Here is a 23752-nt window from a genome sequence, read left to right as displayed (position 1 = left end):
ACTGGGAACTTCTGATTGCATTACTGCTTTTACCCTATTGTCTTGCAAAACAAATTGAGCCTCCCCAAGGATTATGTTTCTCATTTCATATGGTTCTACTTGGATGAAGAAAGCCTGCATAAGGAGATATCATGAATCATTACATGGATATTTATTGAGCCTTTCCTATGTGCCAGATGCTCTATTAGACACAGGAGGCATATCAATGAACAAAACAGTGATCTCTGCCTTTAAGGAACTTATGTTTTGGCCAATACTGAGTGCTTATTGTCTGTTGAACACTATTATAAAAGCACTTTGTGGGCACCAACCTTTCTGATTCGAACAATAGCCCCCCTTCAGTATATGCATATATATGTTCATTTGCATGTATGGATACAAATATATATGTATGAAACAAGTCTGCACTCCCTTTGTCCTAAGTTCAAAGTATAAAATCTGAAAGATTTTTTTGTATCCTTGATACAAACTCAGGGAGCAGAACCGACTTGAGGCTATTATAGTCATAATGCGTAATTGTGACTGTTCATATATTTTGCTGCAAAAAATGTTAATGTGGTTGATTACGGGGTGCTGCCCCAGACCCTGCTGAGGGTGTTACTTACCATATAGTTTATATACCTTAATGTTTCTGAAGTATGAAAAGTTTTGAATTCCAAGATCCATCTGGCCCCATGGGTTTTGGATATGAGCTTCTTTACCAGCATTATCTTATCTTTTTTGTAGGTACAAAAGTGAGGTTTAGATGGATTAATAAACCAAACCAAGATCACAGAGCTGGTAAATTATCTGCCTGAGTTTGAATCCTGTTGGAAATTCCAATGGCCATTATTTCACCCACTATACCTTATTACATATTAGGAACCAGCTAACTGGAGTTTAAACTGTAATTTACACTTACGAGTTATTGAGTATAGAATGTAAGGTCTCTACATGCCTACTTCTGGATATTCAGAACTTCTTTAATCAGCCCTAAGGCAAGGCATTCTCATACCTTATGAAATTCTGGGAATACATGCATATTTACATAGTGGATGCTTTGTTCCTTGCTTTTCTTAGTTATCTTTTTATGAAGGTATATCACTCTGACTGTGTCTTGCATAATGTAAATAACAAAACATGCTATGCCCGGGAGAACAATTCATTTTTATCTGGGTAGAAAAAGTAATTAACGTGGGGTTGCTTTGGACTCAGAATCCGATAACTGATTTCATCTCCATTCCTTACATGAAGTAATAGAGATAGAGGTAAACAGCCAGGCATTCAGCATCTGCTTGTGACTTATTGACACGTGAGATGTTCATGCTTCTCTGAATGACAGAAATGTTGCCAGTGAACCTTAGGATTTTGAAATAGCCCAAATGCTTTTGAGTCTTAGTGATGGTTTTTATCTAGCCTTTTCACGGCTTCCTACCATGACCAATTCCCAAACAATTGTTAAGTCAGAGTTTATTTTCTGGAAAACTTTTCTGCGAACATTTCCCATCATACCTATTTCCCTTTAAAGAAAAATGCTCCTGAATTATGACAGTGTAGCCTTGGAGGATCTTGGGTTGTAGCGTAGCCAAAAATACATTTCAGGTGACTGCTTCAGATTATGAGTCAGGCTGAGTGCGAAGATGATCTGAACGGGGTGCCCACCGGTGCTTTAGTGTTTTACCTCTGTGCACACTCTTCCACATCCGACTCTTTAAACCACTTCACCTCCCAGCTTCTCCCCAGGAACCGGCTGAGAAGCATTACTTACTTATGAGCACACCTGCTCTTTGAAAGGCCCTCCTGCGAGTCACTATGGCGGGGCCTCTGACCTAGCAGGCTGAGTTCAAGCTCAAGGGCAGAGCTAGTTTTTGAGTGATAGGTTCTTCAGAGCTTCACATATAACCTTACAGCATCCATCATCTGTTTTTAGTATATTGGTAGGCAGCTGGATGCTGAGAAAGCTCCTTAGCATCAGAGATGTACTCTCTCGAGGTTTGAATAGGAGCTTGGCCACTTTCTGGGTGTTAACCCTGAGAAGGTTACTGAAGTTTTTCAAGGATTATGCAAATAAGATAAATAAGAATTTGTAAGAGTAAAGAAAATAATAGAAGCATAGTGCCTGCTATATAGTAATTGTAGTTGTAATTGTATTCTTAATTGTATGTGTGTGTGTATGTGTTTGTAGTTGGAGTGGCAGACAAATTAACAATTACCTCACTAGGTGAATAACAAGACTCTGGGAGCCCCTTCACAGGTACATGTTGTATAGTGTGGAGGTGATGTTTCTGTATGTGTTGAAGAGTCACTGGCCCAGGGGTGTGGGGTGGGAAGTGAAGTGCCCCAGCAAGATAGAGGAGTTTATGCAAAGTCACTGGGGAGAGAGTAAGATGACTGAGAGTAAGATGCTTCCCTCGGCCAGAAGCAACATAAGCCTTTATATTTTCTGTTGAAATGGAATGAAGTTAGTGGTCATATATATTGGTTTCTTTTTAAGATAAGGTCTTGCTCTGTCACTCAAGCTGGAGTCCAGTGATGCACTCACAGCTCACTGAAGCCTCGATCTCCCATGCACAAGTGAATAGTCCCTCCTTAATAGCTGGGACTACAATCATGCACCACCATGCTTGGCTATTTTTGTTTAAATCTTTTGTAGAGATGGGGTATCCTGTGTTTCCCTGTGTTTCCCAGACTGATCTTAAACTCCTGAGCTCAAGCAGTCCTCCGGCCTTGGCTTCTCAAAGTGCTGAGATTACAGGTGTGAACCACTGTGCCTGGCCTGAAAGTCATATTCTTAGAGAGGTTTTCCTTATCAGTTCTTCTAAAATGTAATTGTTCCTCCTTTAATATTTCATACCGTTTGTCTATGCTTGACTGTTTTTCTTCCTGATAATCATTATCTAACATACTCTATACCTTATTATGTTTATTATTTGTCTCTTCTAGGAAGCAAGTTCCACAAAGAAAAGGCTTTTTGAGTCCTTTGGTCTTTGCTCTGTATTCCCAGAACTTAGAACCCTGCCTGCATATAGGAACTGCTCAGTAAATACTTTACATGAAAAAATAAATGAATAATTTACCTACATAATGGAAGAATTTATAATAGTCATATAAGCTCAGTGGCATTTTTCAATAAAGGAACTTTCATGTTCTCTCTTTCATATGAGTATTTTATAGACCACCTGGGTAGTTAAAAATGTTTTTATGTATTGATTTTGAAAGTCTTTCTTTGAGGTAGTGGGCAGGAAGAAAATGTTAACTTGTTTAAGCAACTCTCTTTCGAAAAGCTGCAGAATTACCTCTGTGGAGACTGTCTTTCTTACCACTGTCATAAAGCAAGACGTTGTCTTCCAACTATCTTCAGACTTTTTTGTTTGGGCTTATGGTACAAACTGGAGCAGAAAGCTTTTGTCTGGATTTCTGAAAAGCAAATACCAGTCAAATAGACTCTATTCCTGCCTCCAGTCCTCTGTGGACCAAGGCAAGGCAGAGCCTGTTCACAAACACATAAACATTGAGCATTCACATCTCCATGTACCTCAGTGTTGACTTTCTTTGGAAATTGTGACAGAGAAAAAAGTGGCTCATGGGACACTTAGCCCAATTATGCTTATTTGTTCTGGTCTTAGGAAAGAGAAAACCTGTGGTGGTTTTTGATGAATCTGGCCACAACACAAAAATACTATTCTGTGGTAAAATGTGCAAATACTCTTTATGGTAGACAGCTTGATGTCATTATGAGAACCCTTGGCTGCAAGTCAGGACGGTGATTGATACAACCATGCCACGAATATTTATTGAGCATCTACTATCTGCAGAGCAGTTCATTGCCAATGGATTCTCAGCTCTGAGCAAACACAGATCTATCTATGCCTTCTGCATGGAACTAATGAGCTCCTAGAGGGAGACAGACATTAAAACAGATAATCACATGAAGAAACATCACAAGAAAACTGAAATAAGTACTCTGACGTGAAGGAATGTGGTTCTCTTGAAGCATATACAGAGGAAGCTGCCCTATTCTATGGGAGGATGGAATCTTCCCAAAGGAAATAACCTGGAAGCTGATATGCATTAACCTGTTGTTGAACCAGGGTTCAGGGATAAAGAGAAAAAGAGCATTTTCGGTAGAGGAAATAGCACGTTCAAGGCTATATGCAGAGCTGAGAGAGGGTCAGGATAACTGAGTGTGTCTTAGTCAGTTCTGCTGTATAATAAGTTAAGATAGACTGGGTTGCTAATAAACAATAGAAATTTATTTCCCTCAATTCTGGAGGTTGGTAATCTTTAAGATCAGGGTGCCAGCATGGTTGGTTCTGGTGAGAGCCCTTTTCCAGTTTGTAGACTGCAATCTTCTTGTATTCTCTCATTGGTAGAAAGAGGGCAAGGAAGCTTTCTGGGGCTTCTTTCAGAAGGGCTCTAGTTACCTTCATGAGGGTTCTACCCTCATGACCAAATTACCTTTCAACAGACCCATCTCTTAATACCATCAAATTGAAGATTAGAACTTCAACATACGAAGGTCGTAAACATTCAGTCTGTTGCGCTGAAACACAGAGAACTAGGCTTAAAGTCTCTTGTGTCAAGTTAGAAAGATAAGCAAGGATCTCTTGGAGATCTGGCTTCTTTCTCTTTTAATTCTACTACAAAGTAACTGGGAAATAAAGTCATTTCTGTTAGGTGCAATTTCCTCACTTCTGAGTGTATGGGATTAAGATATTATATATTTAAGATACAAACCCCTATGGAACTGGAATACACACACACAAACACACACACACACACATGCCCCACATGTTCATTGAATATCCTTTTTCTAAAATGCTTGGGACTAGAAGTATTTCAGATTTGAGATATTTTCAGATTTTGGAATATTTGCACATATATTGAGATATCTTGGAGAATGGAGCCAAGTCTAAACATGAAATTCATTTATGTTTCATATTTACCTTACACACATAGCCTGAGGGAAATTTTCTATAATTTTTAAAATAACATTTTTATGTAACAAAGCTTTGACTGTGACCCATCACATGAAGTCAGGTGTGGAATTTTCTACTTCTAGTGTCATGTCAGTGCTCAAAAACTTTCAGGTGTTGGAGCTTTTTAGATTTCAGATTTTCGGATTAGAGATGCTCAGCCTCTGTGTGTGTGTGTGTGTGTGTGTGTGTGTGTGTGTGTGTTTGTGGTGGGGGGGTATATGTAACATCGATTTTTGGCTCAGGTTGCTTTAGTCCTTGTTCTGTAAGTCCTGTGATCCTCAATTCCTTATATTGCTTATTTTGGGAAAAAAAAAAACCAGTCTGCTCTGCAGGTGGTCATAGTTCTTCTATACTAAATCCTCTCTCTTACATAAACTTCTCTGCTCTCTTTCCTCCCTTTATTCCTCCTACCTGGGCTTCTGAGCTGTTCCTTATTTGGATGTAACTCTCTTGCTGGTAATGCCACATCTATTTATAATTCTCTTCTTCCAAGGCACTGACTCATTTTCTCTCTTTAAATTTGACCTTCTAACCTTCCCTCTTTACTGTAACTTGGAAATCGTTTGGGTGGTGCTTAGTATGAAGGACGCGGGATGCCAAATAATTACACTATATTACAGTTTACGGTGTCTGCGACTGGTGAGAAAATTGCACTTGACATGCCATTATTTTTTGCTGGCCGTTTGCATGTTAAGAGCACTGGATTACGCAGTCACAGCTTAATTGTATCTTCGGCCTTGTGGGAACAATTCACTGTCAGTTCCATGAAGCTTCTACCTACTCAGACAGAGCCTTATGCACCAATAATTTGGCAGGAATGCAAGTCAGCACGCGTGTCTCAACCTGGCCAAACAACAAGAGTTGGCTCCCTCTTGTCCAATGTTCCGACTTAGAAATAGGGGTATCCCAGAGCTGTTGGAAATCTTTGGCTGCTAATATAAATAATATAAATAAAGAGAATAATATTAGTCATTTAAATTAGCAGAAATTAGCAGAAACCCTAAACACACACATGCTCACCTACACATGAACACACATGCTCACCTACACATGCACATACATGCACATGGAGGATTTCTTAGCTGAGTTTGTTCATGAGCAAACTCCCAAATCATCTCTTAATCCTTTTTGTTTTTTCCTGTAGCTCCAGACTCTCACCCTGCTCATCTCATTCCTTACCAAGGGATGAGGTGAGAGAGAGTGGATAATCGATGCTTATGTTTGTAGATGCTCTGAGAAGTAAATTCTCAGCTTTCTTATAAGAAGAATCTTGCATATTTTGTCGGCTATTTGAGAGTCATCTCATGAAGGCAGATATTTTTCCCACTTGAAGCAAAATAATAGCAGTCATATGTTTATGGATGACACAACCAGATTATATAATTCTGTTTTTAAATAGATTGCAACAAGATAGTCAGTATAAAAAAACAAGTTCAGAGTATTGATTCCTATTACAAGTATGAAGCTGAAATTCACAGGGAAGCATTGGGCAAATATAAATGCTACATGACTGGAAAGTGACTCATTGCATATTCACGTGACAGAATAGCATAAAGTCATTAAAAAATTAAGATTTATAACATGAGAGTGTGGTTGCAACTTAATAAATATCAAAGGCAAGATATAAAATGTGTATAGAAAATAATTATTAAAATATATGTGTGATACAGTCAGAGTGCCTGGCATATATCTGTTAAAATATGTGTGTGAACATGAAAAAATACATTTAAACATTTTTGTATCTATCTTCAAACCATGAATATAGATGTATGTATTCAAATTTACAAAAATAATGAGCCATTAGTGCCCATTATCCTGCTCACCCATACACCCATATTCAATACTTTCAGTCATTCTACCGCTATTTTTTCAATTACCTTCACCCCCACAAATGCATACACGTTGCCAATGGTCTTGATTTAAGTAGTTAATTTAAAGAGAATGCAAATCACGTCTACAACCACTATTCACTGTTTTGATGTGGAGATTTCCCCAGTTGAAAACAACACAGAATCATAAAAAAATCCCAAATGCATGATTATATCTAATGAGTATGTGATATCCAGGTAACCCACCTTAAAAAAAATTGAGGAGTTAATTTCTAACATTGATTCAGATTAGTAACTATACCGCAAAGCAATACAGGAGAACCTGCAAGGAAATATATCAATATATTCAATCATTTTTCCCCCAATATATGTGGTTGGATTATGAGTTTTAAAAAATAATTTTCTGCATTTTATTTTCTTAATATGCTTTTATTAAAATGTAAAACTTAATAAAATGAGAAAAAATAATATATTTTTCAATTATCTTAACATCAATGCCATCCATTCATAGCAAATTCTTGGGGACTATTACTTAATGTAAAACAAATTTGGTAAATAGAATCTCGTTTTAAAAACTACACCTCTGGCTAAACACTTGTATGGCCAATCTCATCAATTAATAAAGCACTAGGCTTATTTAATCATTTTTATGAAACCGTGAAGAGAGAAAGAACAGCTACAGTCTTTCTGCATTGCTAAATGCACTTTAAACAAGTTCCATAACTATGGAATAGACCAGATATTAACCAGATGTGAAGGTTTTATATTTGATTTTTTAATTGGGAAACTATCTTATGAGTCTTCAAGTAATATAATCAGCCTACAGGTTGCTTGTAATTTTTTCAACAGATAGGAATGACCTAGAAAAGTTATTGATGGAACGATGTTATTTAAGAAACATAAAAGTGTTACAGCGTTTACAGAATTTCTTTTGGCCTGGCTAAGAATGTTTGCTAGACAATGGTATTTTAAAAATAGTTCATCATTTTCCATCTGTACATATCATTTCCATTATAATTAACTTAAGTTCACCCACTTGCATGCACATACACACCTTGGCCTAATTTGGTCATCCACATTTCTGTCCCTAAGTCTTTGAATATTTCATTACACAGTATTTCAATAGGCAGCCTTGTGCACAAAAATCGGAATACTCAGTTAAGATATGAGCATGTTTTCTCATCAGCACTGGCTCTCTAACCTCAGATTTTAATATGTTTAGGAATCCCTTTAGATGTTATATCCTAGAGGAGAAATATAATACACTACATTTTTATTACTCAAAGTGAGGTCTGCAGACCACCAGCAGCAACACATGGGAGCTAGTTAGAAATACAGAATTTCATTCAACACCTGTACACCTGGACTTATTGAATCAGAATCTGTGTTTTAACACTACCCCCAGGTCATTCTTATGCACATTAAAGGCTTTAAAATGAAATACACATTTAGTTTTTAGGAAATCAGCCAATCATCAATCAACCCCTGTGTGGGTCAAATCATGCTTTTTTGCTCACTGTACCCAGCCAGAGTCACTTTTGAATACCACCCAATTTTAAAAAAGGGTCAAGGGGGCTAGTGTTTGGAAAAGCCCCAGTGAGGTTTTGGAAGGAAACAGCTGTTGATTTTATTTGAACCCCATGTGGTAGGTGATGAACATGGTGGGCTGATGGGACTCCTTCCACATTGCAGGTGATGGTGAAAAGCAACCGCCTGCGTGTGCACCCATGCTCCTACCACCAGCTCAGTTCCTCAGTGAGAACTGTTAACTGTTGTCTGCTCAGTTCCGTGGACTACTTCCTTTTCTCTATATGCATTTACCACAATGCAGCAGGTGTGTTCTGAAATCTACAGAGTATCAAATGTCACTGGGCTTCCATGGAAGGCAGTAGCAAAATACAAATGAGCCTGATCAGAAGGGCTGAGGAATACTGGGAAACAGCAGCATATTTTTATTTCTCCCTAATCCTAAGAATAACCCAGCTAGGTTGCATACATTTATTATTTTTTTTTTTTTCTGTGAATATGTGGTTGAGACTAGGAAACTGATGACATTATCCAGGGACATGAAAATGGGGGAGAAAAAGAGGGTTTGTTTTTTTTTTTTTTTGAAATGGAGTTTCGCTCTTGTTGCCCAGACTGGAATGCAATGGTGTGATCTTGGCTCACCAAAACCTCCACCTCCCGGGTTCAAGCGCTTCTCCTGCCTCAGCCTCTTGAGTAGCTGGGATTACAGGCATATGCCACCATGGCCGGCTAATTTTTTTTGTATTTTTAGTAGAGATGGTGTTTCTCCATGTTGGTCAGGCTGGTCTCGAACTCCCAACCTCAGATGATTCGCCCACCTCGGCCTCCCAAAGTGCTGGGATTACAGGCGTGAGCCACCGTGCCTACCCCCAAGAGAAAAAGAGATTTTAAGTAACCTGAATAAAATGATAGTATCTATTGAGTGTTTACTATATGGCTGACAATTTATTAAAGTTTGCCTATTCAATCTTCACATCAATCCCCTGATAAAGGTACCATTACACACATTACCAGATCGGGAGAAAGTCACTGAAGGGAATAGTCATTTCCACTAGAAGGTGCAGGGGAGACAAATAGTGATTACGTGATGAAGCCCAGAGTCAAACCTGTGCGTGGTGATCACAGAATTTGTTCCTGTCACCATGGCAACACACGATCTCATTTGAACCTTATGTGGTAGGTGCTCAGTGTGCTAGGCTGTGACCCCAATTTGCAGATGAGAACAGTGAGATCATGGAAGGAAACAAAGGTATGGTCTCATAACGAGAATGTAAAAGGTTTAGTAAGATTTGAGCAGACAATGAGAGATGTTTCTCTAATTACAAAGCCACCACACATATTTTTTGCACCTCTATATGCTTTGCTAGTCAGGAACAGAGGTGCACATAAATCCCTTTTGAAAAGAAAAATGTCCTTGAAGATTATGCCTGTGCTGGCTCTGTTTTATTTATTTTATGGGAATCAGAGGAGAGGACATTGGCATAGCCTGGGCCAGGGCAGGGCTGCTACCAAGTACACCACAATTTGGGGGTTATTCTCCTAATACGGGGGTTAGCCTAGTATCTTGATGTTTTGCTTTCTCATTTTGAAAATATATTAAAAATGATCATGCTGATGAATAAGAAAAAATGATGGAGAAGGAGTAACAAGAAGAGAAAAATGGTTTTATTGAAAATTGCAGACATCTTGCTACGTGCTTTAAATATATTTACATGTTATTATTTTCCATTTTGCAGATAAGAGAATTAAGACTTTTGGATGGAAGTAAATTCTCACTGGCTTGGTGACCAGAGTGTAATGATTCTGGTTTTGCCTGAGCTGGGTAGAGCTTTTAACCACGCCAGAGCTGTAGCATAAAGTTAGAGAGCTCACTGGAATCTTTAGCCAAAACTGAGCAATTTTCTAGGTTCTTCTTAAAGTGAGAATCCCAGAACACCAAAAAGAAGAGTGGAATGAAAAATAAAATCCTGTACACATAGACAGGAACTAAAAGAAGACAAAACGCTTGTACCCTTCAGTTGCTTGAACTAATTGTGTTAATGCTGAATAATTTAGTAACAATTCCCTGTACTCTTGGAAACCGAGCTGGTGGACAATATTACAGAGGCTCCAGAGGTGGGATCTGTAATTTACTTAACTCTGTGCAGTGACTTCCCTGACACCCCTCGTAATTTTATAAGTCTTTTTCCAAATAGGTATGTACTTCTCTGTTGCATTTCTTCCATTCCAGCCCCCAACTTGGTGACTTTCTCCTGAGCAGTTCTGGTCATGTCCTCTGCTACTGGTGCACCTTGGCCACTGAGAATAACCCCTTTATGCCTTTAGCAAATACTCTGAGGAACAGTAATTTGATGAAAGAGCAAACATGCTATTAAAAATGACCAAATCCTGTAACTCTTAGAAGCAAGTCAGACTCCCTAGCCACTCAAAAGCTTTATTTAGAATGTGGCAGGGTTATTTATAGTGGAGTTTTTCTTTGCTTTTGTGTGTGTGTGTGTGTGTGTGTATAGGAACCTAAAAGTATAAATGAATTTCTCATTGCAGTTTGCCTTTTGTCATACTCGTGTGTGTGTGTGTGTGTGTGTGTGTGTGTGTGCACATCCTATTATTTTTTCTCTTAAAGGAACTTTCCTTTGGCAAAGCTCATCCTCTGATTGCATCCTTGACTTTGTAGGAACATTTATAATCAGCTTTTCGAGGTGTTTTCAGAAATCATTAGATGTTTGCAGTGGCTGATCCTATTGATCAAGGCCACTGTTTTTCGAGTACTCTCTTCTGTTTTTCCTGTCATTAAACTCTCACTGTAAAGAAAGGTCTTAGTTTTTAACAGCTGAACCCAAATTTCACATTCCAACTAGCCTATCAGAAATGCATTTAAGACTGTGATTCATGTCTATAATCTCAGCACATTGGGAAGCTAGGGTTGTGAGGATCGCCTGAGCCCGGGAGTTGGAGGCTGCAGTGAGCTGTATGATCATGGCACTGCATTCAAGCATGGGCAACACAGCGAGACCCTCCCCATCAAACCCCCAAGAAAGAATGCATTTAAATGTTCCTATCTTTTCTTCCATCCCACCAGTTGGAGGAAAGACACAAGCAAAAAAAAAGCTGAAAGACCAAACAATAAACATGGAGACTCTCCCAGCTCCCCATCATCACATTCACGTAAACAAAATGAGATGGTACGACAGTGTCAAAGGACACAAACCACAGAGCCAAGTGGCAAATAGAGGGTGAGACATAAATCCAAAAATACAAAGCAAAAGTCACACTACAAGCGATACAACATAAGAAAGGACCTAAGCTGGGCGCAGTGGCTCACACCCGTAATCCCAGTGCTTTGGGAGGCTGAGGCAGGAGAATCACTTGAGCCCAGGAGTTTGAGACCAGACTGGGCAACACAGCAAGACCCCAGCTCTACAAAATATTTTTAAAAATTAGCTGAGCGTGGTGGCATGCACCTGTGGTTCCAGCCACTCCAGAGGCTGAGGCAGGAGAATCAAGGCTGCAGTGAGCTGTGTTGGCAGCACTGCACTCCAGCCTTGGTGGCAGAGCAAGATCCTGACTCAAAAAATAATAATAATAATAAAGATAAAAATAAATTTTAAAAAAGGAGCCTAGAGCCAGAAAACATACAGAAAGTAAGAGATTTTCACAGGATCACAGCATTCAAGAAACACAGAGGATCAAAACCAATGAGAGAGAAAATGAGGTAAAGTGAAAATGAAGACTGAGGGAAGGAAAGAGAGTAGGATAGTCCCCAGAGAGAAAGAGGGAAGGCGGAGGATAAGCAAGCAGAGAAAAGCCATAGGGAATGGATTCAGGGTCCACTGAGTGATTCTCACTAGGCCCAGGCTAATTTCTTTTAGCCCCTGGATGGATGGGTTAATGTATACTTTTGTGTATACTTTTCTGTTCACACAGGTTCTGATTTTTTTGTTTTTGCTTTGGAAAGGTGTGCATTTTGATTCTAACACATGACGTTTGCCGAATAGCTGAGGCTGACAGGACTTGGCATGAAGTCGGAACAATCTGAGTGAACCAACAAACATGATGATCTTTTTTTGTTCTTGAATTTTCAGAGACCAATTTTGTTTTTTAACCCTATACATTTTCTAGGAATTGGCACTAGAAGGTAAATCATGGCCATTTTACCTCAAATCAGATGTGAAACATAATAATTAAATAATAAGTCTTTAAACAAAATTGTCACATGCTTTCTACTTACAGACTATGACATCAGCTTAGAAGAGACGTGGGAAGTAGAAAAGGTATATGGGTAAGCCCTTGGACAGTTTACGTCTGTCTAAAACTCTCTAAAATTATGAAATGGGGGCCGGATGTGGTGGCTTGCGCCTGTAATCCCAGCACTTTGGGAGGCCGAGGTGGGTGGATCATGAGGTCAGGAGTTCAAGACCAGCCTGATCAATATGGTGAAACCCCATCTCTACTAAAAATACAAAAGTTACCCGGGTGTGGTGGCACTCACCTGCAGTCCCAGCTACTTGGGAGGCTGAAACAGGAGAATCACTTGAACCTGGGAGGCGGAGGTGGCAGTGAGCCAAGATTGTGCCACTGTACTCCAGCTTGGGCGACAGAGTGAGACTCGGTCTCAAAAAAAAAAAAAAAAAAAAAAAAAGATTATGAAATGGGGTTTTGAAATATTGGCAAAAGATATTTTAAAACAAGATTTATCTTTCTAGTATATTTGGGTATAAAAACAACTTAATTTATGCAGTTAATTTTAAAATGATCTAAAATGGCCACAGAAAAGGCTAATGCTAGTTTTCTGTTTCTGCTACTTTACAAATATATTTGAGCAAATGCATTTTATAAAATCTTTTATTTTTAACTTTTATGGGTACTTAGTAGGTGTATATATTTATGCGGTGAGCAAATACATTTTTAATAGCTCAGTAAAGAACAAGGGAGGTGGAAGTTGGAGAATATACTTAGATAGAACCAACGAAAATAATACTTTTTTGACTACCTAGTACCTTCCAGGATATATGAACTCTTACTTAGATCTCACCTCAATCCTGTGAGATAGGGCTATTAATATCAACCCCCTTTTAACAGATAAAGAAATAGGTTCAGAGAAATTAAGTCACTGTCCCAGGTTGGCTAATAAGGTGGGGAATTGGGATTGGAATGCAAAACTAGCTTATTTCCAAAACCTATACTTCCTCTGCCTAAACTGTGCCACCCCCTCCCTCAGTTTACTTGGTTCTTCCTTATGTTTCTTTACACACGGAAGGGCTCTTGTGGAAATGGGAGCAAAGCTCTCATGGAAACGTGCTTACTTTTATCGAACACGATTTGCTCTTCCAAGTATTTCTTTTGATCATCCCGATAACCCAGAAGGCCAAGTGGGATGACTAAGATGGCATTAGACCCACACTAGAAACCAGAACTTTGGACACCTTGTCTTGTGTTTTCTCTAGTGATCATATTGCCTCACCAGAGCTTTTGTGAATCCATCAGCATTACAGATGGTGTTCCCACCCATATGGTAACTCTTCACCATTCAAAGTGTGTTGAGATTAACACTGCGGTTCCAGGTTGCCCTACAGAGCAGGCCTCTTAAGACATCCACTCCTAAATCTTGCAGCATGCCAGTGCAGCAAGGTAGGAAAGCCCTGAGTGAGATATCCTTTTACATGTACCACCCAATCACATGGTTTATGTGGTCCCTTTTAAATCCAAGGACTATGCTACTTCCCTACTTACACTGGCAAATATGAACTGAGAACCTGCATTAATAATAGACATCCTCCCTGGGCAATTTTTTTTTTTTTTTTTTTTGAGACGGAGTCTAGTCCTGTCACCAGGCTGGAGTGCAGTGGCGTGATCTGGGCTCACTGCAACCTCCGCCTCCCGGGTTCAAGTGATTCTCCTGCCTCAGCCTCCCGAGTAGCTGGGATTACAGGCACACACCTCCACGCCCAGCTAATTTTTGTATTTTTAGTAGAGATGGAGTTTCACCATGTTGGCCAGGATGGTCTCGATCTCCTGACCTCGTGATCCACCCACCTCAGCCTCCCAAAGTGCTGGGATTACAGGCGTGAGCCACAGCGCCCGGACTCCCTAGGCATATTATTGAATGAGATTTTCAAAAGCCTGTACTGCCTTGTGACCTCTGAGCTTCACATCATCTAAGATGGTGCTCCTTAACATAGCCTAGCACCCCACATTGTGAGTGCTACATAACGCAGGCCAGGAAACCACACATGCAAGAATATTGGATAATTCTTTTGCTAATGTTCGAGGAAGGCTTTTGCAGCTGTCTTCCTATAGGAATACTTCGCTAGGCTTGGATTTGGGTGAGAAAAGTTAGCACAGTTGAGTGTCACTTGGCTTTGCAAGTACTGGGACACAGTTATGAACTGTGACCTGGTAGGGAAGTGTTGTCACATTTACAAAGAAAATCAGCATCCTGGGAACTGCTCCTTGAGATGTGATAGGGAAGTAAAAGTCTGCATCTGAAGACTCCTCTATCTCAAGAGAACTTTTGAGGTAGCAGAAGAAAGCGTTCTTACTTTGGAATTAGAGCCTTGGAAGAATCTTTGTAAATACAAAATCCTCTCCTTCTGCTACTCTGTAAACTCCACAAGGTTCTGGCTTTCTCTTTTAAATTTTATAAAAGGGTCAGCACAAGGGAAACTTTTCTCTTCCACCTAGCAAGGGCTTGGGCTAAGAGAGATTTTCCTCCTTCTCCCCTGAAAACTCTAAGCATTAAGACTGATTGACTGAATGCAGATACTTAATTTGAACCTTTTTAAAGAATAGTATTTTCTATTTTACAATTTACTATTTAAAGTATATTGTTTTACCCAAGCCATGCTTTTTATGAGCCATAGCCTTGTGTTTGAAACACCAGGAGGTATACAAATTCACATATCCACAGACACACACATTTATACAGAATTAGAAAATGATGATTAGGATACATTTCTGAAACCATTAGCAAGTTTTCAACACAGCTTCTACCTTTTTTTGTTGTTATAACCCTGGTGGCTTGTCTATTTTTCTGTCATCTTTATTGCCTGAAATGAAGAGCTTCTGTGCAATATCCTACCTTGCAATACCTTTATTGACCTCTGCTGGTCAAGAGTCCAGGCTTGTATCTTTTTCATTGAGAAATATGGTAGCCTGGAGGATTGTGATTCTGCTCTGAAGTTAGACAAAGCGAGGCTTCAATTCCTGCCACAATAGCCCCATACTCAGCTTGTATCATTGCATGAGAGTTAGTGTTGTTAAGCCTCAGTTTCCTCATCGAGAAAGGTACTATGTAAGATTTGTCCTTTAGGTATTCCCCTAAGCAATAGATGTGATATCCTAGTTCACTGAGTGGGGACTAAATATTATGGTAGTTGTTACTATTCTAGACAGTTCACGCCTTGGACATTTTTGTCATTAAAGCTTTTTAAAAATTGCAATTAGCGAGACAGTTTTTAAATCCTGTCACTCTATGGCCATATGTTACACATCTGTACAATAACCTGGGTGTCTTCAGTACTTTCTAGTGCCCTTTGGAATCCAACATTCTGTTTCTCTATGATTTTTGATTCACACAAACTGATCCTAATACTGAGTCTGAGGAAGGAATACATTTTACTAAGTGGAAGGAGAAATGCTTTGCCTTCTGAAGGCATAGAGGAAAGTATATGTTTAATTGGTACTTACTTTTCAATATTTAAGTAGAAGAAGAAAAAGAATAAAATGATGGATAACCACGTTCCATATTGACAGATGGACATGTCTAATATTTCAAAATGTCACATGCAAATACCATAATTATTTTGAAGATCAAGGTGAGAGGGATATTGAGGATGACTCCAACTTTGAACCTCCACCCTCAGTAACCCATCTAATTCAACAGTGACGTGAGACACAGTAGGTTGACTTCTGTAATGCTGCGGACCACCCTTGGAAGGACACAAGTCGGAAGGATCGTCTTTCTTTTGAGCCATCTAAGAGCAAACATATCCCTGAAAAAAACACAGTCAGGCATTACAAACTGTTCATGCATACAAGTATAAAATCACCACCATCTATATGAATTACAATGAAATATTAAATCTATAACATCTTGTAAGGAGATTGCATATAAAGCACGTTATTAAAATATACTTTATAAAAGCTATTATGTTGCAATAACTGAGAGCTATTCAACTGCTATTATCTTTTGTGCAAAATTTTAAAAATGCTTGATCTTCAAACTGTTGCAAAGGTTAAAATAAATCCTATGATTAGAAGTACATGGAATTTGTTGAAATAAAAGCTAACATTTAATGGCACATTTTACAAATACTGAAGAGAAGGAATCTTTGATTCACAATTACTTAAGCATGTTACATGCCCACCTCCCCCAAGATACACACACATGCTTACTACCAAAACCCCATACTTATTAAGACAATTTGTAACCTTTGTACGAACAGATGATTATGTGCCAAACGTTTCTGATTTTTTTTTTTTTTTTTTTTTTTTGAGACGGAGTCTGGCTCTGTCGCCCAGGCTGGAGTGCAGTGGTGCGATCTCCGCTCACTGCAAGTTCCGCCTTCCAGTTCACGCCATTCTCCCGCCTCAGCTTCCCGAGTAGCTGGGACTACAGGTGCCTGCCGCCACGCCCGGCTAATTTTTTGTATTTTTAGTAGAGACGGGGTTTCACAGTGTTAGCCAGGATGGTCTTGATTTCCTGACCTCGTGATCCGCCCACCTCGGCCTCCCAAAGTGCTGGGATTACAGGCGTGAGCCACCACACCAGGCCAAATTTGTTTTTAAGCACAGTGACAGTGAGATCCTTTACCTAAGATAAATTGTAAAACTTGTAAATTCACCTAAGATTTTTATTGACTTGTTCTTATAAAAAATGGGGTATTTTACAAAAAGAAGTTTATTTCTAGACTGTGCTGTATCACAACATCCATTTTATAATCCTCTTGCAATGATAATAGGAAATCTGATTACCATCAATAATGCTAATGGCTAACATTTTGAGTACTTTTATGCTTGCAATAGGTGGAACACTTAGGGCATATCTCATTTAATGCTCACAAACTCCATATGAGGTACACACTCATGTATTTCCAGTTGTAGCTATAAACCGATTTAATGAAGTCGTATAGTTCCTCTAAGGTCAGTCATCTGAAAGTTGCTGAGTCAAACCCCGAAGGTAAATATATTTGCCTTCAATTTCAATCCTAAACTTTTCTGATATATAGTCTCTTATAAAAAATTTGAAGTTTCTCTGGTAAAGTAGTCATATTATGTCATTTCATCAAACATACACACAAACAGTTTAGAAACTAATATTGCATTCTACAGATTAATTTACTTTCTTTTTTTCAAAATCCATACAATTGATTAACTTGTTATTCTGAAGTGTTGACAAATTATTGGGTAAAAGTGAATTAATAGATTTATTCTACAGTATCTACTAGGGACATGCTACGTTCCAGGGTCTTTGCTGAGGTCATGAAGACACACAAAAAAGATTCTGAATGATATGAACATTTACTTTGAAGAAACAAGGTAAAAATATACAATAGTGGGCTATTCATTCTTTAAACAACCTTCCTCATTTTAAAAAATAATATCTACTTGTCTTATCTACTTGTCTTCTTGGCAACCACAGCATCACTACCAGTTCACCTACATTATCCAGATCTTGCATTACTCCTGGAAAAGAATTCACAGTCAAAACCAGTTTGGAGGGCGAGGGGGAAGGGATAGCATTAGGAGATATACCTAATGTTAAATGACGAGTTAATGGGTGCAGCACACCAACATGGCACATGTATACATACGTAACTAACCTGCATGTTGTGCGCATGTACCCTAAAACTTAAAGTATAATAATAATTAAAAAAAAACCGGTTTGAGGTAAGAAGGATTTCTCTCCCCATGACTCTTTAACAGAGCACATAGCTTGAAGCTAGTGCAACTTTCTAGGCAGGAAGGGAGAAGATCGCTATGTAAATCGTTATCACTGACAAGTCAAGCCTCCAGTCAAAAGCGGAATGTATAGCTTGTGTATTTACCTTGGGCTACTTGTCTCCATGAGGTAGCCTGAAAAGAAATACTTAGAGCAGGTTGATATCCACACATACACACCCTTATTGTACTGAAGAGCCGGTCTCGTGTTGCCTTGGATTAGCTGAATTTCAGGACTTAAATTATTCTTAGGACTCCTAATATCCATCTCTTCACCCCAACCCAGAAATCCTAAGTAAAGGAGATGAAGTGAAAATTCCATCTTGAATGAGTTGCTATTTGATTAACTCTAACTGTACCTATTAAACATAGGATTGGGAGTGGAAAATTATGAGTCCAATCTTCTCCATGTAGGTGGTCAAATCTGTTCTTCCAGTCAGCTTTCTCTGTTGCATCAGAATCACGTTTCTGAATTTCAAAACTAGACCAGTCATTCCCCTAATTTCTGCGTCTTCATTATCTATGTGAATGAGTCCCAAATACTTTCCTAGCCTCAATGGACAGCAGTTACCATTATTTGACCTTGGAAAGTCACTCACATTTTTAGCATTGTTGAATACCTTAAATGAGTTGATAGAAAGATAGCACTTAGAATAGGACATGATGGTGCTATGTAATTGTTAACTATAATGATAATGCAAATTTTTATTATTCATTAATAAACTATTGTTAACTATTGTTACTGCTAGTGTTACTACTACAGTGTCTACTACTAGTAGTAATACTACTACAAACACCACTAAATTTGAATTTGATATTACATGAGAAAATAACATGTTAAATTTTATCAGCAACCATATTAAGAAACAGCTCAGTGAAATGAGAAAAAGTTCAATTCAACATTTTGGCCAAAGGCTTTATCTTTCCTGTATATCATTATGCCTTCAGCATCTCCTTTCTAGTCAGTTTTTGGCAGACTGTGGGTTCAAAGTAAATGTTTATTAGTTGAGATATCTGTGTAACATTTCTGTTAGAACTTATAAAACCATCTAACACTTGTAGATGCTAAATAGATGCACGCTTTTTTTTATTCTAGCTTTTTCTCACAACATTTTGAAAGCCAGTCTACTCAGAAAAGATGCAGCATGAGCTGTCTTAAGCCATGTGGAGAAATAGGAACGCTTTTACACTGTTGGTGGGAGTGTAAATTAGTTCAACCATTATGGAAGACAGTGTGGAGAATCCTCAAGGATCTAGAACCAGAAATACCATTTGACCCAGCAATCTCATTACTGGGTATATACCCAAAGGATTATAAATCATTCTACTATAAAGAAACATGCAAACATATGTTTATTGCAGCATTATTTACAATAGCAAAGACTTGGAACCAACCCAAATGCTTATCAATAATAGACTGGATAAAGAAAATGTGGCACATATATACCATGGAATACTAAAAAAGAATGAATTCATGTCCTTTGCAGGGACATGGATGAAGATAGAAACCATCATTCTCAGCAAACTAACACAGTAACAGAAAACCAAACACCACATGTTCTCACTTATAAGTGGGAGTTGAACAATGAGAACACATGGACACAGGGAGAGGAACATCACACACCAGGGTCTGTCGGGGGTGGGGGGGCAAGGGGAGGGAGAGCATTAGGACAAATACCTAATGCATGTGGGGCTTAAAACCTAGATGACGGGTTGATAGGTGCAGCAAACCACCGTGGTACATGTATGTATACCTATGTAACAAACCTGCACATTCTGCACATGTATCTCAGGACTTAAAGTAAAATAAAAAAGGGGGGGATTCATTATAATTTTTTTTCAAAGAACATTTAACTCACGTCTTTTCATGCCCCAGTGAGCACAATATAAACATCAAAGACACACGGAAAGCGATATGCATGTGTATGACATTTTTCAGGGTCCTTTAAAGTCATAATCACTACCTGGCACTTTACACCCACTATCTCATTTAATTTTCATAATAAACCTAAAAGTTAGATGTTATTATAACTGCATCATAAGAAACTGATACACTGCAAGAGATTAGGTAAATTTTCCAGCGTTGCGAAGACTGTTCTGTATCTGCTGAACTCTAACATTCATCTATCTAGCTCCAAAGCCTTGTTTCATTCTTCATGCTCTCTGTGTAGAAGTAGCCTGTGACTTCCATGATTTTCATGATCCTTTTACTCTGAGTTTCTGCCTCTAAATCTCAATCTTCCTTTTTAATAGCTCCAGTCTCCAAAAGCTGTGAAACCCTAGCAAAATTAGTGGTGGAGTTGTGCTTTAGATCCAAATCCATGTGAACATAAACAAGTCAGCACAACATCACTGAGCTCAGATTTTTCATCTGTAAAATATTTGGTAATCTTTATATTTTGGCTTAAATGAGGCAGTAAATACATGAGAAGTACCTAGCAGTGTCTTTCATATAGTAGGCACTTAGTGGATGAAAGCTACTCTTTTTATTATCCTTACTCTTCTGATGATTGTTTACAATCAGATAATGAAGAGGCATCACTAAACATTTAAATTCTCATCCTTCTAAAGCTGTGTATTAGTTATGTTTGCTAATGAGACTCTTGTACTTAACTGATCTTATCTGCTTTGTCATGCCCAGTATCTTAGTTTGAGCTTCCATATAATATCTATCCTTCCAATTTCTTAAATCTGAGTCCTTTTTTTCCCCTCTGTATTGATTTTATTAAATCTTTTGGCTCAGTAAGTCATTAGAATAAAATATCTAGTCTTACAGAGAAAATGATCTTTGGAATCAGCAACTCAGTTTTATTTCGAAGATCAAGAAAGTGAATGGAGGAAGCAGAGACTTGAATATCTTTTCTAGTTGACGAGTAGCTTTTTTCTGGATGACAATGCTGCTACCCATCCCAGAGGTCCTTTGATCCATGGGCTAAAGTTGGGTGACTCAGCATTCTCAGTAATGCCAAACATATAGTGGTCATGACTCGTTTAATTACAAGGTGAGAGCTTAGGTACATCTCAGAGGAAGAAGCAATAAAAAGATACGATGAAGTCCGTATCAGCTTTCTCGGTGTCTTGGATCAAGGGCACCTGGTGGAAGACAGTATGCTAGATCGAAGAGTCTTGGATGCAAACGGTCCTATGTTAAAATACCCAATTCTTCCACCAACTAGCCATGTACTTTTATGCAAATAACTTGATCTCTTTGAATCTCCATTTACTCACCTGTCAAATAAGGAAAAAGACACCCGCAGATATTTGATGAAGTGCTTTAATTATTATTTACCATAGAAGACCACATTTTATTGGGATATAATTTCAAATTTACAGAAAATTTCCAACAATAATAATAATATTAATAATAATACAAGAATCTCACCATATTCATCGTGTTTAATTTTGCTTCATTCATTTTATCATTTCCTAATTATCTTTTCATGCATATTGCATTTTTCTTCTAAACCTTTTTCCAGCAAGTTGGGGATATTTTTTTCCATTACCATAAAATACTTCAATGTATTTTCTAACCACAGAGTAATTATTATGATCTGGAAATGTAGCATTGGCACAATACTATTATTCTATCCATAATTCACAAAAATTTTGTCAGTTATTCTAAAATTGCTGTTTATAGATATTTGTATTTCTTGGTACAGGTCAAGATGACTTACTGCATTTAATTGTCATATCTTTTTAGTTTCCTTTTATTGGAACAATTTCACAGACTTTCTTGAAATTTGTATTTTTGGAGTTTATATGCCAGTTATTTTGTGGAACATTTTTAGATTTTTGCATCTGATATTCCCTTGTGAGTACTACAAGTTAGGTGTTTTTAACAAAAACCCTGTAGAAGTGATGCGGTTTTCTAAGGGCACCATATCACAAGTTACGTGAGGTTGGTTTATCTCAATATTGATGATGCTAACTTTGCTTACCTGGTTGAGATGGTGTCTGTCAGGGCTTTCTTCTGCAAAGCTACTATTTTCCCTTTTGTTATTAATAAGTAATTTGTGGGGAGATACTTTCTGACAATTCTATTTCTCATTAGACTTTCATCCAATAGTTTTAGCATTAATTCGTGATTTTAAAAAATCTCCATATTCCTTCTATATTTATTAACTGGCATTCTACTGGAAGGAAGTCCATGATCATTTCACAATTGTTTTTCTGGAAGGATAAAAATATGGTAGGAGCAAGAGAAAATATAGGAGTATAAGAGTCAGTGTATAGACTTTAAGGGCCTAGATAAACAACTAGTATATGGGATCTCTTTGATGGCATGTGCAAAATGATACAGGCAGGGCTTCAAAGAAATATGCATTATGTTCTTTTCTCAATAGAACGTCTTTATTTTATTTCAAACAGTGTACCATAAGGCAGGATTGCGGAATATTGTGAGAATTCCTGGCACATCAGCAAAGTAGACTCTGAGAGACTTTAAGTTAAGGTGGCTTGGAAATAACATTAAAATTATGACTTTATGACTTTTTTAGAGAAAATCTGAATCTTAGGATAAAGGAGAAGAATTATTCTTTTTTAAAAAAACACTCCTCAGAAAAAGATTATACTTAAACACACACATACACACACACAAACACATACACACACACAATATTCTGTGGTCATGAAATACTTGTTTGAAGAGTATTAACCTCATATATGAAAGAAAACAAAATGCTAAACTACTCAATATTTCAGGACTGTTTAAATTGTAGACCTGGGCCAGGCATGGTGTTTCATACCTGTAATCCCAGCGCTTTGAGAGGCTGAGTGAGGTTGGAGTATTGCTTGAGCCCAGGAGTTCGAGACCAGCTTTGGCAATGTAGCAAGTCCCTCACCTCTACAAAAAAATAAATATAAATGAATAAATAAATTGTAGACCTAATCAGAGATGTAAGAAACTATCCTGATTGATATAATATAATTTAATTTGTGTTTTGAAAATCATTTTATTAATTGAATTACCGCTGAACCATGGGTTTAGGTAAAAATGTCTTTTTCTTGGTGACCATCTTATCTAGGTCCCTGTTTTTGCGAAAACTTCAGAATTTAGAATGAAAGCTGCCGTAGCTTTATGGAATGTCAATATTATACGATTTCCATATATTCTCAAATAAAACCTATTGTTGATGAGCACCTTTAAATGTGATGAGTTAGTACATTAATGCTCTTTTAAGAAGGGAAAATGCCAGAGCATGAATTTGCTTCACCTGGTTAGAGGTTGGGAATAATTTTTAGTTGCATTCATTCTCCGAGGAGGGCGGAATTTGTCCCCATGTGCAGTTTGCCATTCCCTGCAATGACGGTGTCAAGACTGTGTTGCTCAATTACAAGGCATGATTCTTTCATCCTGGACTTAACCTCAGCCTTGATGCTGTTATTTTTAATCTCTGCTTCAGGGGATTGGGTTGGATGATCTGTCAGGTCTCTTCTAGTTCAGATATTCTAAGCTACGAAATAGAAGAGGCACCAGTAAACATTTCCACTGGCCTTGAG

General features: G+C 38.1%; 1 protein-coding gene across 2 annotated transcripts in view; it reads left to right on the top strand.

The window, feature by feature from the left end:
• CDH8 (cadherin 8) overlaps positions 1-23752 on the top strand; it is a 382846-nt gene that overhangs the window by 16374 nt on the left and 342720 nt on the right. The gene's annotated exons all lie outside the window — the stretch shown is intronic.

The sequence above is a fragment of the Gorilla gorilla genome, chromosome 18 (genome assembly GCF_029281585.2).
Source record: "Gorilla gorilla gorilla isolate KB3781 chromosome 18, NHGRI_mGorGor1-v2.1_pri, whole genome shotgun sequence".
NCBI lineage: Eukaryota > Metazoa > Chordata > Mammalia > Primates > Hominidae > Gorilla > Gorilla gorilla.
This window is presented reverse-complemented; position numbering and strand designations above follow the sequence as displayed.